This window comes from Poecilia formosa, unplaced genomic scaffold (genome assembly GCF_000485575.1).
Source record: "Poecilia formosa unplaced genomic scaffold, Poecilia_formosa-5.1.2 Scaffold32, whole genome shotgun sequence".
NCBI lineage: Eukaryota > Metazoa > Chordata > Actinopteri > Cyprinodontiformes > Poeciliidae > Poecilia > Poecilia formosa.
Window position 1 is genome coordinate 733,652 of NW_006799971.1, and position 15,804 is coordinate 749,455.

The 15,804-nt window shown below is 38.2% G+C and overlaps 1 long non-coding RNA gene across 1 annotated transcript in view; it reads left to right on the forward strand.

The window, feature by feature from the left end:
- Positions 1–456: 456 nt before the first annotated feature.
- The window catches only part of LOC107835938 (uncharacterized), a 20,242-nt gene continuing 4,894 nt past the window's right edge, over positions 457–15,804 (forward strand). The window contains exons 1-2 of the long non-coding RNA XR_001661779.1: positions 457–731; positions 4,199–4,204. This is a non-coding gene — a long non-coding RNA (uncharacterized LOC107835938). The remainder of the gene's footprint in view (positions 732–4,198; positions 4,205–15,804) is intronic.

Genomic DNA, 15,804 nt, shown 5'->3' on the forward strand with positions numbered 1-15,804 from the left:
AAACTGAACTTACCTCTGACATGTCAGTTTCTCACTGCCATGCTGTCATCATTACAAAGAGACATCTGGGTCTTAATAACATCTGCTCTGATTTATTAAGGTGCTACCAGAACTACATCCTCTGCAAAAAAAAAGGAAGGTAAAGTCCACACCAAATAAACTGTTGATTAAATCTAAAATAACACTGGGTTACAAAAAATATTTCTTGTAAATTGTCTATGTTTGTTCAACTGAATTAGGACTATTTTCCACAGCTGAATTCATAAATGACATCCATTTTTCTGAATCAGGTCAGGTTTTTATTCTAATTTGATTTAGAGAAATCTGATCTCCTGACTGAATTGATAACATTATCAGTTCATTTGTGTTTAGATAACACTTATGTTATATAAAAAGGTTTTAGGAGAAAAAAAACAGTTTTCTAACAGTGTATTAATTAAAGTTCATAAACTTGGATTTCTGTAAATTGAATAATAAACATCAATAAGAGTAAGTACACGTAAGTTGAACATCACGTCTTCATTGTGTAAAATTCTCCATCTCTTTTCTGTCCTGATGGAATCTCTCCTCCAGCTCTTCACTCATTGATCAGATTCTCTGGAAACTGATCCAGATGTGAGAACAAGTCCTGCATTTTGATGCTGATGTTGCTCCATAGTTCTGAAGGTTGACCTGTTTGAGCAAAACCAATGTGATTTTTGGATTCAGCACATCAACATGACCCTAAAACAGTTGGTAAACTGTATGAATAAATATTTCTGCAGAGCTGAAGGGCAAAGTTTACGGAAATATTTGTGTAGTCCCTTGTCCAGTGAACCAGGATGAAAACCATATTTCTTTAAAGATTTTTTTTTGGTTAAACTGTACTTCATTTTTAAGTGACTAACCTCTCCACAATAAGGACTCTCTAAATCCTCAGTAAAATGAACGTTGCTACAGTATTTTCCTTTCTGTAATGTTCAAATCACATTCATCTCTTTCTAACTTACCTCTTCCTCAGAGCTGTGATTAGCTATTTAGCAGAAATTAGACTGGCTCTAATTTGCTAATGCATACACACATAACGCCACTGCTGACTCAGCACACACACCGAGCCAATGTGAAGCTACACTGTACTGTACTCATACATCACACAGCACAGTGCATAAGATTTGAATAAACCTCCATTGCAAGAAGAACAAGTCAGTACAGTCAAATGTCATCGTCTTCTGACTTGCAAAACTCAAAAGTTCACTGACGTTTTTATTTATTTATTTTTTCCTTTTTGCTTATCTAATAACAATCACCTCTCAAGTGTATGACCTTTCTGAGAACAGGGATCAATATAGCGTGCCATAAAGCTGCAAGCTACCCACTGTTTACCTTAGCGTATCTTTCACCCATTTAAAAAGGTCAGCAGACTCAGTTATTCTGATAGGCAGAGAACCCTGCCCTTTCCCTTCGGATTGATCTGAAGCTTACTCCAAAATAGAGTCGGCCTGCAACGACTGTACGTCTCCTCTCTGTGCTGCTTTGAATGTGTGACAGTGCTGGTGAGCATCTATGTATATAAAGGAGTTTATAAGAGTGCTCCTTCCTTTGGTAAAGTTCATGTGTTGTAGCACTCTTCAAAGCTTTGAGTCAAAACGGTGTTTTATCACCAGGCAGGTTCAGCGTCGCTTTGAAGGTCTAACGAATGCTTCTCTCTGACCGGCCCTGGTTTGTTTTGTGTGCAAAACATTGCAGAGGCTGTGGTTGTGGGGGAGTTCAGGGGGGGAAGTGCCAACAGCGGCAGCGATTGAAGTTTGGGAAGAATGAAGGCTGGGGATTAGCATGTTCAAACATAGCTGTCCTGTGTAGGCCTTGATATGGCTGCACCTGGGAACAGGCTGTGTGGCGATGGCTTCCCAGAGTCCAGCAGAATATCATCAACTAAACAACCCGTCCATTAATGAACTCATGACCTCTGGCTGCATTTCTATTACAAATGCATGCAGGTCTTGTGCCTGGCAGCCAGTCACTCTACACTGTATCTTGTTGTTCTCTATATTCTGCTATTGTCAAAAAGCTCAATTTCGCAACTGCAATGTTAAGAATAAGAAATTAAATTAGAATCACATGTGAATAAGTTTGTTCATGAGATAAATCATTAAAAATCATTGCAGCAATGGTTGTAGACAATTACATAAGATATATTCATAACTCAGCCACAGTGCTGGTGCTCATCATCTCTCATCCAACAGAGGAGACGTCAGCGTTTTATTCACGCGTTGGAGCAACAAGCCCCGCCTACTTGGGAGTGGTTACCTGTGCAGTGTTTTGGGGAAATTTGCAGTCAGCAATTTCACAGAAGAGCTATAAATTCAACATGTTAAAATTACACAACTTTTTATGAACTGTGTGAAGCTGTGAGAGCTCTAGTGGAACCATCCGCAGATTGTCCAAAAACAAACCATCATCCTCCTACTACTTCCTGTCTTCTCTGTCGTTTCCGTCAGTAGTAACATCCGGTTGTTGATGACGTGACTCGTGCCATCTCAAAAAAGATTTGCCATTGCAGTTTTGCGAAATACATCTGCTTTGATACAGCCAAAAAAACAACTCATTGCATTCCAAAAACTTCATCAAAAAACTAATTTTTCCATTAAGATAATTTGTTTTTGTAATTCCAAACGTTTTATGACCACTGATGCAAAACAGCCATGACTGGTACACCTGTATTTCTGACTTTACACAAAGTTGGTTTGTCTTTCTCTAACTGTTTGGTATAAAAACCTTCAGTCATTCTGACCTGTGCAGCTTGACACAACTCTGCAGCATGATGAAACTAATGCCTTTAGCTAGCTGCCCTTTCACTGAACACGCCGGCTGCACTGGCAGAAGTGATTCATGCTTTTGCACAGCATAGGTTAGCATTTAAACTGTGCTTATTTCAGAAAATTGCCTTGGCCCATTTAGTTTCTTTGTTATGGCAACACACTGAGCAAATGTCAGAAAGAATACACTGACTTCGAGCTCGGCTGTAATGTCAAAAGTTACGAGTGTAAGCGAGAGAGCAAAGGTAACTGTGAAGAATGAGGGAATAAATGGTTTTATCAGTTTTGTGAATGCTAAATGGAAAAAAAATAAAACTGGTTTCTTCTCATACTATGTTTATGAAAGTGTAAAAATTTTCTTTACCAAACAATCCATTGTTCCATAAATGACCATAAGCTAATGAACCTTCCCAGTATAACTCTGTCAGATACAGTTGATTCAGTTTCACTCATCTACAACATTCACACATGCTGTTTTATCCAGTATTTCTCTTGGGTTTTAATGTGATTGCTGATGATTAAGAACATGCAAACATTTGGTGAGCTTAGAAATCTGAATGAATTCAGAAATAATGACTTTTTTTAAACAAAATAAGTTCCAGATTAATCACAAAGCTTTTTAAGAGGAAAATTAAAACAATGAAACAACGTACTCTGAAGAGTAACAGTAAAGGGAATGCTAAAGTTAAGACTCCCATCACATTGTTTTGATCTGCATATCAGCGTTATAGGAAGATGCACAGCTTTCCATCAATAACGTTCCACCACTGCCTTCCACTGGGCACTAATAAAGGAATTTTTAAATTTCACAGCCTACTTGAGGTTTCGTTGTTATGACATAGAAGTGCGACATGAACATTCAGACTGCAGATGCTTTGAAAACAATCATGTATTTGAATTAGTGCCACACATGGAAGTGCCACAGATTGGATATGATGATTGGAAGATGGGAAATGAGCATTTCAGACAGCAAGGGAAAAGTTGAACATAGGTTGCACTTGGGCAATAAAGATGGATTTGGTTTCAAGAAACATCCTTTGACCACCTTAGTCTCCTGAGACATTGTCACAGGGTGGCATGGATCCATGTTTTTATGCTGTTTACATCAAATCCTAAACCTTCATCAGAGTCTCGTGGCTGAAACAAAACTTGTGAAATCAGGCAATGGCTTTAATACCTGTTATTATTAAATTTTGATGTAAAAGAGCCTCAGTTTTATTGCAGATCGAGGCCGCAATAATTTAACAAAAGAAAGTAATTAAAAATCATTTTTATTGACCTGGATGGCACATTGGTTGATTTCATTGACAGATGTTTGAAAAAAAACAAACTATTAATACCATTTAAAAATGTTTAAAAGAAATGACTAGATACCCACTGAATACTGTGTGGGGAAGTTGTAGCCAAATGTTGAAAATTCTCAACATAGGAAATGATTGCAAGAATGTTAGGGGTGTGTAGTTAAAGTTTAGTTAGTCATAGTTAAAATGAACTTACTGCACTAAACCTCTGTTTAGATGTCAATGCTTTATATTAAATTAATCTTATAGGAACATATATTCTAACTTATTGAACTTAACTGATGTTTACAGTCTCTGGTTATGTGAAAAAAATGGAAAAGTGTCTGGTGTGGTGAAAATGCAGCTGTTCATGAAGTGGGTCTGGAATGAGACAGATGTTGGTCCTGGTTTGAACTTACTGTGCAAACCACTTCTTGATGAAGTTACACAAGAAAGGCGGAGTACGTGAAAATCAGAAGGGAAAGATGAAGCGTGTAGTGGGGGGAATTTCCGAGATATTTAAATCCAATATTTTTTTAAGGGATCAGATATACATAAATTAATGTCAGGCAGAATTCCAACAGAGCGAGAAAATGATAAAGTAAGATAGTACAATTGACAGACTGCTGTGACTAATCTCAGGAAAAGCTTTCATCTACCATTTTTGAGCCCGCAGCATATTTCAGGTGAATTAATGCAAGAGAGGGGAAAAAAAAAGAAAAAAAAAAACCTGACAATTTTACACCATCTTTCTCAGAGTTGGAAAACGACAGACTATTTTCCACCATGCAAAGCTTCCTTTAGGGAGGACTTTAAAAGGTTCTGATACATTTCTAATGACGGAACACATAGTTAAATATAGACATTAAAAAACACGCATGCCGGTGAAGAGTTCTCCCAGGAGACGTAATAAGTCAGCATGTTTAGTCTCTTAATATAATTGATGAAATGCTGTTTTACTCGTAACTGTTTTGATGCCGTGCTCTGTGATGTTCTTGGAACAAAATGCTGCTACAGTCAGGCCCCCTGCAGAGAGAAGATGTTTCAAATATCTGTCAAAGTAGGGGAGGGGGAAAAAAAATGACATTTTTTTCTCCTCTTCCTCCCGCTCTTGTCAGCCGGAAATAACAAGGGGAATATTCCATCACTTGTCTCATTTTCTTGGCCTGCCCCATGCTCTTCCCAGGCAGGGAAATGCCAATAAAAGAATATTGAACCAGATAACACAGTATGACAGTGTTGCTTTAGTGAGGTGTCAGTGACATTACAGAGGATTGCTCCCGAAAGTGGAAAATCCAATCTGCCTCTGATTCTCCATAGAGCTAATGCCCGGAGCCCACCGAAATGATTCATTTGAATTCTTTGATTAGTCTGCGTTTTCTCCTGACACCTCTGGAGTCAGAGGCAAACTGAGGAGATCCAGAACCTGAAGGAGGAAGACGAGAGGTCATTATACTTGGATTATATGCTGGAGATGTCATACAGTACTGAAGCGTTACAGAATTAACAAATGGATTTTACGTAGGCTGCACACAGATTAATACACAAAACAGAAACATCTACTGCCTGAGGGAAGAATGATCGCTTACTGGTGTGAGGGAGCGAGCAGGGAAGGCTTAGAGGACACAGTAGAAATATCTTTAGTCTGTGTTTTTTGTTTTTATTTAGCTCCCCAAAAAGTAAAAAAAAAAGTACAAAATGTAATCACTGGGCCAAAGAGGTTATAAAAAAATAACTTAACTCAAAAAGTGTCCTACAGAAAATGAAAGGTGCAAACAAAACACACACAACCGAACTCACAAAACCGATCCACTGCAAAGACACAGCAACTTATACAATGACCATTTACACCCTATTGGGGGAAACACAACTAAACATCAATGAAACCTATTAATAAAACTAAAACCTTAATCACTCCCTTTTAATAGCAAGAATTAGCTTGGTAAAAGAAACAATCCATTGCACTTCACTTTGCTTCCTACAGGGGGCCTGAACCTTCAGCAGTTGAGAATCAATTTCTTGCTGGAGGTGTGGAGTCTATTGAGATTTGAAATGGTACCCAACCTCTAACGTGACATTGGTAATGCGCCACTTAAATGCTATGAAGCTTACCGGAAATTCACATCCACCGATGCTGGTAGAAGTGAAAGAAGCTGTTTAGTTGCTAAGCTACGGTCGGACTACAATTCTAAAACGTCATCTTTCACGACTTCTTCTTCTGTTAGCTGATTGGCCCGGTAGAAATTCTACTAGAAGAAACCAAGTAAATGGGAGAAAGCCCAGACTGTACATGAAGAGAGATTTGAATCTACTGGAAAATAAAGGTAATGGCTACTTGTCCTGCTGAGTGTGTTTTCAAAGTCCTCAGCCATTGGCCATGCTTTGTTCCCAGACAGGAAGTAGTCAAATCCCTCCCAAAATATGAATAAAATCATAAAATATTATAACATCATACATTTTCAAAACCTCACAGTGCTATGACCTGCATGCTTTACAACATAACTGTTAGGTTCAGGTACAACGCAATGACATGATTATTTAACTAGACTATTTAAATACAAAACAATAGACACTAATGAGGTTAGAGTGTTGACTGGTTCTATCAGTGTGTGGCTGAGGCAACATTAAGATCTCCTAGTAGAAAGCAAAAACCATTAGGGAGATGCTGAAATATTCATAAACTATAATATAACTATTTTATCATGAGCAGTAAATAAATGATGAAAATTATAATGGCCTTTCAAACTTAGCGAAATTAAAGCAAAGATTTTGTCAAATTTCATCACAGTGAGAGAGCCGCTTACTGGCGAGCCAGCGGACGGGCAAATATCAGCAAATCAAAATGACATTACATAGGAAATATTTTACACGGCTGCAGGGCCGAGCCGGGATGTTATTTTTATCCTCATTCATTTGGTTCCACCCGGAAAATCACCCTTGGCCACTGAGACATAGAGTCCAATCTTCAGCCCTTTTGAAATATATGGTTTATGCCCCTGGCCTGTTTTTTTTTTCTTCTTCTTTCTTTCCTTGTATGGGTGTCTGGGATTCTGCCATCATTAAAGAATCATGAGCATTTGGCCACAACTTATGGGGTCATGGTAGGACAAAACAAACTGCGTTTATTCATTTCACAGATGCTAATCGTATGACCCACAGGGTCGCTGGGAGGACAATGACTCTGCAATATTTGTGTGTATTTTGTGCTTTATGTTTTTCATTTTGTTTTTTTTAAGAATAAAAACAAAGTATACTTTTCAGTCTGGTAGTATATTTTTGATCAGATAATGCCATCACAAAACATTCATTTGTTTTCCTATCAAACATGCTTTGAAAAAGTATTTACATCCTTTAATTGTTTTCAGATGTTGTCACATTACATCCACAGACCGTGTACTTTATAGCAATGAGTTGGCTGGTCAATAACACAAGGCATGAAGTTAGAGTTAGATAGAAAAGGGAGATGAATCCACATCAGTGCCACACTTCTGCAGAGTTCTTCCACTTCCCAATTCTCCTATGGAATATAAACTTATCGGGACTGAATACAAACCAAGTGATACACAGATTAACATACTGAAATGAGAAATATTTTGTTAAAATCATTCAAGCAAGCAATCACGAACTTGTCATTTGTATGCTTAGTTAAGGAAAGTTGATTTTTTTTTCTGTTTTCCTCATTTCAATACTCTTCAAATATCAAGTAACATGGACCAAAGCCCTGTGGAACACCAGTTTTTAATACCAGGCACACAGGGAAAGCTTTATTAAAGCTTTATATGGCTGAACATATTTTCTATTGATATTGATCTTGTGTCTAAAAAAATGGACAGAACATGAATGGACATGAGTAGCTATAGAGGAGCTGCAAAGATCCAGACCTCAGGTGGGTGAATCTGTTGCCAGAGCAACCATCATTGAAATGCTTTGGTGGTAGCTTTATGCTGTTTTGCCACATAGGAATGGAAAATCTGATGGGAAGATTTAAGGAACTTCAAATTCTGGAAGAAAACCCTGTTAGAGATCAAAACCGGGTTAACTCTAGTTTAGAGGTTTACCATCCAGAAGGGCAGTGACCACAAATATGCAGCCATCGAGTCACTGATGGACTTAGAGGGCCCTGACCTAAACCTGTGGTATGACTTTAAAACTGCTGTTCACAGTAACTCTATCCAATCTCTTAAAGCTTGAGCTAATTTGCAAAGAGAAAAGTGCTAAACTTTCAGTTTCCAAATGTTCGAAGCCTGGAGAGGTGCTTAACACTTGAAGTCATATTAGCAGCAAAACATGGTTTTACACAGAATTGATATATGTTTGTAGATTTGTATATGTAAAACATTTCCAAAAGCATAAATGTATTTATTTGCTTATTTATTTTTTCACTTTTCGGCTGGTTGCTTTGTGGTTGTCTATGAAAGATATTCAGGAAAACTGAAGAAGAAAGAAAGAATGTATTACAAAATCAAGTGATAAAACAAAACTTTAGAAGAACAGCATATGTGCAGTGGGATACTCAGTCCCAAAAGCTTTACTTAGACTAACCTCTGGTCATTTATCAGCAGTTTTATCTTTTTATGAGAAATATTCTTTGGGCTGTTCTGGTGGTCATAACTGCAGCCACAACTGCTAACCAGATGGGACTTTTTGATGTTTGGTGGCAATAATGTGAATTTTCCTCATTCGTTCTTTATCGCACAACAGTTTTTTCTGTCAGTGACCAAGATAGCATCCACAATCAGACAGCAGATTCTTTGTCTCTTTGTCTGCCGCTCAATGTAAGTCAGACACTTTTAATCTCAAATTCAGCTACATCAGTGAGAACAGTGGACAATATCTAAAATTGTATCTTAATATTTTCTCTAAGACAAGAAAAAGAACATTAGTTACTTAAAAGTGGGGGGAAAAAATTCTGTGTTTTAATTATATTGTTACCAAAAACGCTCAGCGCTCCCCACAGTCCACATTCATAGAGAAAGCCGCTGACTTTTTTTTTTTTTTCTCCATCTCATTTATTCTTAAGCCGGTTCCTCAGCCATAAATCTTCCTCAGGCTTTAATCCTCTATTGATTCCCAAAGTTGTTAAGTAGCATTTTAGTTGCTGGGACCGTTCTAGCAGGAGACAGCAACAAATGAACTGAATTGATTCTTTTTGAATTACAAATAGGTGTTTATTGTTGGAGGTTGTAGCACATCATCTGCAATGTGCAGTTTCTTCCAAGGCGGTCTTTAAAAAAACCGTCTTATGTTGGCCGATTCCTGTAATCAGCCAACATGAAGACGCACTTTAAGCTAAAAGTGTTATCAGTGCCTTCAGCTTACTGCAATTAGCTGCCAGCCTGACTTGTCAGCCTTATGTTTTTGTTTGACAGGAGTCAATTTATCAGAGCTTGTTTGCTGGGAAAAGGCTCTCTGTAACCCCTGGAAATGGATTTAATGAGAACACTGTAACCCATCCTGACAGTAAAAGCAAAACAATATTTCCTTAAAAGCCAAAATCACTCAATGTGCTGCCCAGTTGAGTGAAATTTGATGTTTCATCTTTGACCTCTTTTAAAAATCCGCTCCAGTGTTAATCTAAAATCTATTGATTCGCTGAGCTGCAGATAATGACAGAAAACAGTATGTGTAATTGGTTCATTTCAGCTCCCGGAAGGTCAGCGCTCTCAAAGCTGCCACTCTGTTTGCCGATGCGGCCGTTGCGTTTAATGATCAAAGACGTCGGCTCTCTGCTGCCATCAGACTTCCAGTCCAGTTAAATAGAAATGCTCTTTTCTTTTGGCAGCAGACCACCCAATCTATCCCCTAGTGAATTTTTGACAGCTTCCCCCCTAGACCAACTTCCCAACACTTGTGCCTGAAGGTGACAGGCGCATCACCATTATTTACCCTCCTACCGCCACCCGCAGTATCAGCAACTGGCTTAAAGGTCAGCAGGCTGAGTATGTCTGCACTTCAGCCGTAGGGGCTTACTGTTTTTTTTTTTTTTTTTCCCCAGTCCGCCTCAACCATTTTACTTCCTGGGAATCTGATGCCAGCAGAAGCAACATGAAGGGATTCAATGGAATATTGTGTCTCACTCAAGTCACTTTAATTAACAATAAATCCCATGTGAACTCTTAATTCAGCTGCTTTTAGTGGACAGTTGGAGAAAACAGTTCACTTTGTTTTGTGGTATGGAGGGCTATAGACGGGGGCCCAACAGGAAGGAAGGCATTCCAGCTCCAAGGAATTCCAGCTGCTGTAGACAAACTGGTAAGAGAAAACATAATCAAATCTTATTGTATTTGTTCAGAAAATTATTTTTTATACATTTATTTTAATTTGAAGAGATAAAAACACAGTTTTAATTCCTCACTTGAATCCCTCTAACTAAAGTACAATTGGCTTTAATATTCATCCAGATATTTTTTTTATTATTATTTTTTAATATATCCTTCTCTCTTGATTCATAGTTTATGCAATTTCAAACCACTTTTGTTTAAACCTTCGAAGGAGTTTGATAGGCTTTGTATACAGTCAAAGCAGTTCTGAGCTCTGCTAAATCATAAACATTTTTTAATGATTGCAATGTAAGACTACTTTAATGGGTGGATGGAAATAATCAGATAGTTATAATTCCAATAGCTTTCTTCTCCCCTCTAACAGAATTTAGAGACAAGAATCTACAATTTACTTTGTTAGATGAAAGGAAAAAGTGATGAGTAGTACTGCTTCTGAAAAAAGAAAAAAAAGTTTTGTTTTGGTAGCCGGCACTCAAAATCAAACAGCTACTTTGATATGTAAAAAAAAAAAAAAAAAACAGACCTTAGGAGACAGAAAAAATATTGCATTCTTTTGCTAAAATATTACTTTGTTTCATAATAAGCTCATCTGGCAGCCTGCAGGGAGTGTGTACTCGGAGGAACAGCTGTGAATTACATTTCATCTGTACCTTTATGTGTGCATGGCCCCATAATTATTTTACCTTTGGCTCAAAAGCTGGGAAGTCCGTTCATTTGTGGGATCTAGCATCACTTAGCATGAACAAATATGGTCAATGTCTTAAATTAGCTATTTATTATTGGAGATCTGAAGTTTGGTCTAGTGGAATAGAAGTACTAATGTTTGAGATTTGACAATTTATCAGAGCCTCCTTTCTAACAACAGAGAGAAAAACACAGCTTCAAATAAGGATGATTGTGCCCATGACTGCAAGTAGAATAGTAACTCTACTAAAGATAACAGAGACCCATTCATAAGGCATGACATCAAAGTGTGGCAGGTTACTTATGCAAACATTTAGCTTTAGATCTTTAATTCAAGCTTTAACTGGATGGCTGCCATAATTATGACCAAGAGTAATAGTGTTGCAACATGTTATTCACTTGCAAATTAACCTCTGCTAAATGATCCTCTAAAGCGAGTTTACTTCAAATCTTTAAGATAAATAACTGGAGAAATGCAGAGGTTGAACGTATCCGAAAGCAGATGCAGACAAGCCACTCCGTAAAACTGAACCCCTTATTCTTATTCTAATAAAATAAAGAAATAAAAATACAGATAGCAATTCAATAACAACAAAGGGGGAAGGAAAAAACTCAACATGCTGACTTCAACGGAACAAAAGCCTGACAAATGTACATACTGGGTGGATAAGGAATGAGATAATGTGTGATATGGAAAAACATCTAAATGCTTAAATATGGCTGACATTTGAAAAGACTTCCATATGAAGAAGACATCATAAAATATTAATGCTATCACAATATGAATGAAGTAAAAAAAAGCCTCTACATAATTGAGGAGTTAGCTAATGGGAGTGTCAAGACAAATCTTGCAAAAAAAAAAAAAAAAAAATCAAACAACTGCACTCAAAACATGCAGTACAGTGACATCCTCAAGGAGTCAGCTAAAAGCCAGCACACAGCGCTAACAGAAGCGCAGTCTTTCTGTTAGCACCTTCTGCTAACAGAAGGTGCTGACAGGCACGGACGAACCACTGGTTTGTCCTTACCAAGCAACTGCAAGGACGTTATTATCAACACACAATGTTCATGTCTAAAACAAGCTTTGCTGTCATTTGAGCGTTATTTGGAGCTTACCACTTTGCTGTATACCTCGTTTCCATAGAGAGAAGGAACTGATGCCTCAATTAGACAAAGTCTTTTGGAAAACCCTTCTTTATACTAGCAGAGGTTGCTGAGGAATTTCCCCATCAAAAATGCCATAGAGAAAAATTAACAGACTGAAAAATATAACCAAAAAAAAAATATAAAGTTGTCTACGCAGCACCAGGAGAGAATACATTAAAATTATTTTTGCAATATTAGAGACTCAAAGTACACAAAATAATATAAATAAGGGCTAAAAAAGTGGATTATTCATGACAGGTTTCCTTTAAACTGCAAAACTGGATTTTCAAGGTTTTGCACTGAACAGCTGGAAGTAATCCAGATCTTTTAAATGCTTGAGTGAAAACATCTTGGCTTCATGTTGCAAAAAAACTGGTAGATTAAAAAACTGTTGATGTATAGACTGAAATTCACTTGTATTAAAACTGCACAGCTTTGCTCTAGATGGGGAAACATGGATCCTCAGAGACTCTCCTTCATCCTGCCTGCAAGCACTGAATCATCAGTTGTTTCCCTGTGAAGAAAGAAAACAGAAAGTTTGTTAAGTCACAGTGTTTCATGTGGGACTAAAGGCACATATACCCGAGGCATTACAACCCTGCTGTCTTCAGCATGAGTCAACTTCAGTGACTCACAGTGACTGATGCTCTTCTCTCTAGATGACGTGACGCAGAGTAACCTCAGAATTGAGAGGGCAGTGATAAGTGCAGACTTTACCAGACATGTTGGTAGACTCTGAGAATAGGATGGAAATGAAATGGCTGTTGTAAATACTTTCTTCCAGAAGAGGCAGGAACATTGGGTGACTTATAGGAGTGGCAGCAGGGGAACAAAGGTGGACAACAGTTTACGTAGACGTGGAAATCTGAAGGAGATGAGTATAGATAGACCGCATTGGATGGTGATTTGGTGGTAGATGGTAAAAAAAGAAGAATGATGAGGGGTTTTCAAGAAGGAGTTGAGACTATGTCACAGTATGGACTGCCCCCAGGATCATGCCACTTTAACGTGACTTTGGTGCTCATACAATGCACAAACAACACGTGAAGTACATGAGGTTTACACATCTGATAGCGTCAAAACATCATGCGTCATTATCATGTAAACAACGGAGTGGGACATTGACAGGACTGAGGTCAGAGAGATAGTTCATGGTGAAGGCAGATGCATCTCTAAGCTTCTTCTTGTTTGCTTTGGTGATGGACAGACTGACAGATGAGGTTGTTTGCAGATGAACAGAAAGGTGCAGAGACACTGAGAGTGAGGAGAAGACAGGAAGCAGAACTGAAGGTTGAAGATGTTGAGATTCTCTTTGGGAGAAACAGATGGACAGCTCATGTTAGATGTTTAGGAGCTAAAGTCAGAGGGACCAGACTGAGATGGCTTGGACATGTTCAGAGGAGAGACAATGATTATATTGGTAGAAGGACGAAGCCAGGAGACCAAAGGTAGATTTATGAACCTAGGAGACGATGAAGTTAGTTGGTGTGAGGGTAGAAGATAGGGAGAAGTGGACTGACTGGAGGCAGATGATTCGCTGTGGTGACCCCGGAAGGGAAAAACCAAAAGAGAAGAGAAATAGTTTCATAGTCAGTCTCTTTATTTATATATAAATTCAGGATTAAATATTGTTTAAAAGATAAGATCCACTCATTCAACTACTCATTCACTGATCTGCGAGTCAGTGGTCCTTTGAATCAAGAAGCCTTTCCTTCTGCTTCTGCTCACAAGCATGACCCACAAGAGAAGTGACTGCATTACTGCAGATTACGTTCTGATATTTATTCAACTGAACTGATCCATCCATCCATCCATCCATCCATCCATCCATCCATCCATCCATCCATCCATCCATCCATCCATCCATCCATCCATGATTCTATTTAGTCACTCCACTGCCAGCTTTGCAGCAGGATGTGGAGTGGGTCAGATTTCTCATTCTTAGCCCATTTGCTCCTCTACATACGTCTTCCTCTATCTAAACTTCCAGCTATGGATCTATCCATTCTCAGTTCTCCTCATTCTTTAGGTCAGAGGTTCCCAAACGGTGGGGCGCACCCCTTGGGGGGCGCCGTGCCATTGCAGGGGGCACGCGGGAAGCCGTCTGGATGAAAAAACAAAAAAATAAAAACAAAAACATGAACGCTGTACGCACTGGTTTTTTACCTTTGAGTGGCCAACTCTCTGTTATTCCTACGTGAATTTGATACAGTAGGGGCTTCCACACTTCCTGTGTCCTCTGTCACTTTTATCAGCAGTTAAAACTGTTTAATCCGATGTTAACATGTCGTAACCTGTTTTTCCTATAGCCGCCTTTAAACGCAACATGAGCGCTACGTCGCTCGCGCTGGGTTTCCACCTGTGAAGGAGACCTGCTGCTGCTGTGCGGAGCTACGCAGGTTTGTGTTAGAATCACGGCAGCAAACCAGCAAAACAAAAAGAACTTTTTACAGTTTTCGCCCCAAACTAACCGACTGAGTTGAGTAAAGCTGTTGGATGCAGGTAATGTTAGCTAAAAGATGACTAGCTAGTATCAATACAGAACCTTAAGCCTGTTAACAAGTAGCTTGTAGGCTACTGGTGTTGTCTATGTTCAGCTATGTAGATTCATTTTGCCCCCAAAAAAGTAGATCCCCCACCCCCTCCGCCCCCAGAGAGAAGGAGTCTCTAAGAATCCTCCCCCCTCTCGCTAACACACGTCATTCAACCAGAAAGCTATTTGTAATCAATGGGGGGAGTGGGGGTAGCAAATGTTTGGAAACCACTGGGGGGGCCCAGGAGAAAAAGTTTGGGAACCACTGTATTAATGTATTAAATACTGCTGTTGGCCAGTTTATGAGAGATGGGCGCGAGGTACTGAACCCGCTGTGATGAACCTGATTACTGATTAGTTCATATTCTGATTCACACAGATAAACGACGTTTCATCTCATCCTGTCTCCTGGCCCTTATTCACACAAAGCAGAACTGATTTATACTGAACGATCACGATTATCGATCGCACAAATAGCTTCACTTCACTTGTCTACAGTCTTGTTGCTCTTATGTCCTATGACCACTTTAGATTTTTTATTTCAGTTCAGTAAATCTATTATTTAATATTTAATTAAAAAAAACTCTAATGAATATTACTACTAATAATATTTAATAATAAAATAGATGATTTCAAAAATAATAATAATAATAAAAAAACATTAATATCTATTTAAAAACCAAAAAAATTTACTCGCATTTTATGGCCTTTTAGTGTCATAACAACAAAAAATGATAAAATTTAAGGTTACATTCTTTATGTTAGCTTAATATGCATCACTTTTCTGATGGTTATCAGTATTCATTTCCCTAATCCTTTTTATTTATATCAAAATTATGGAATTCAAAAAAAGAACACATTAATAACAGACATATGGTGTTCATGTTATTTAAAGAACCCTCAATATTAACCCTCCAATCGTTAATAATCTTCATAAATATCTATTTCGAGAATAACCTATTTCATTCTCTGCTATTTAATATGTACGTTGCCATGGCTCCCTTTAGTTTTGAATGGCTAATCTTACCACGAGGCAAAAAATAGTTGTTACTGAAATGATATTAAGACAAAAGGTGTTTTATTTT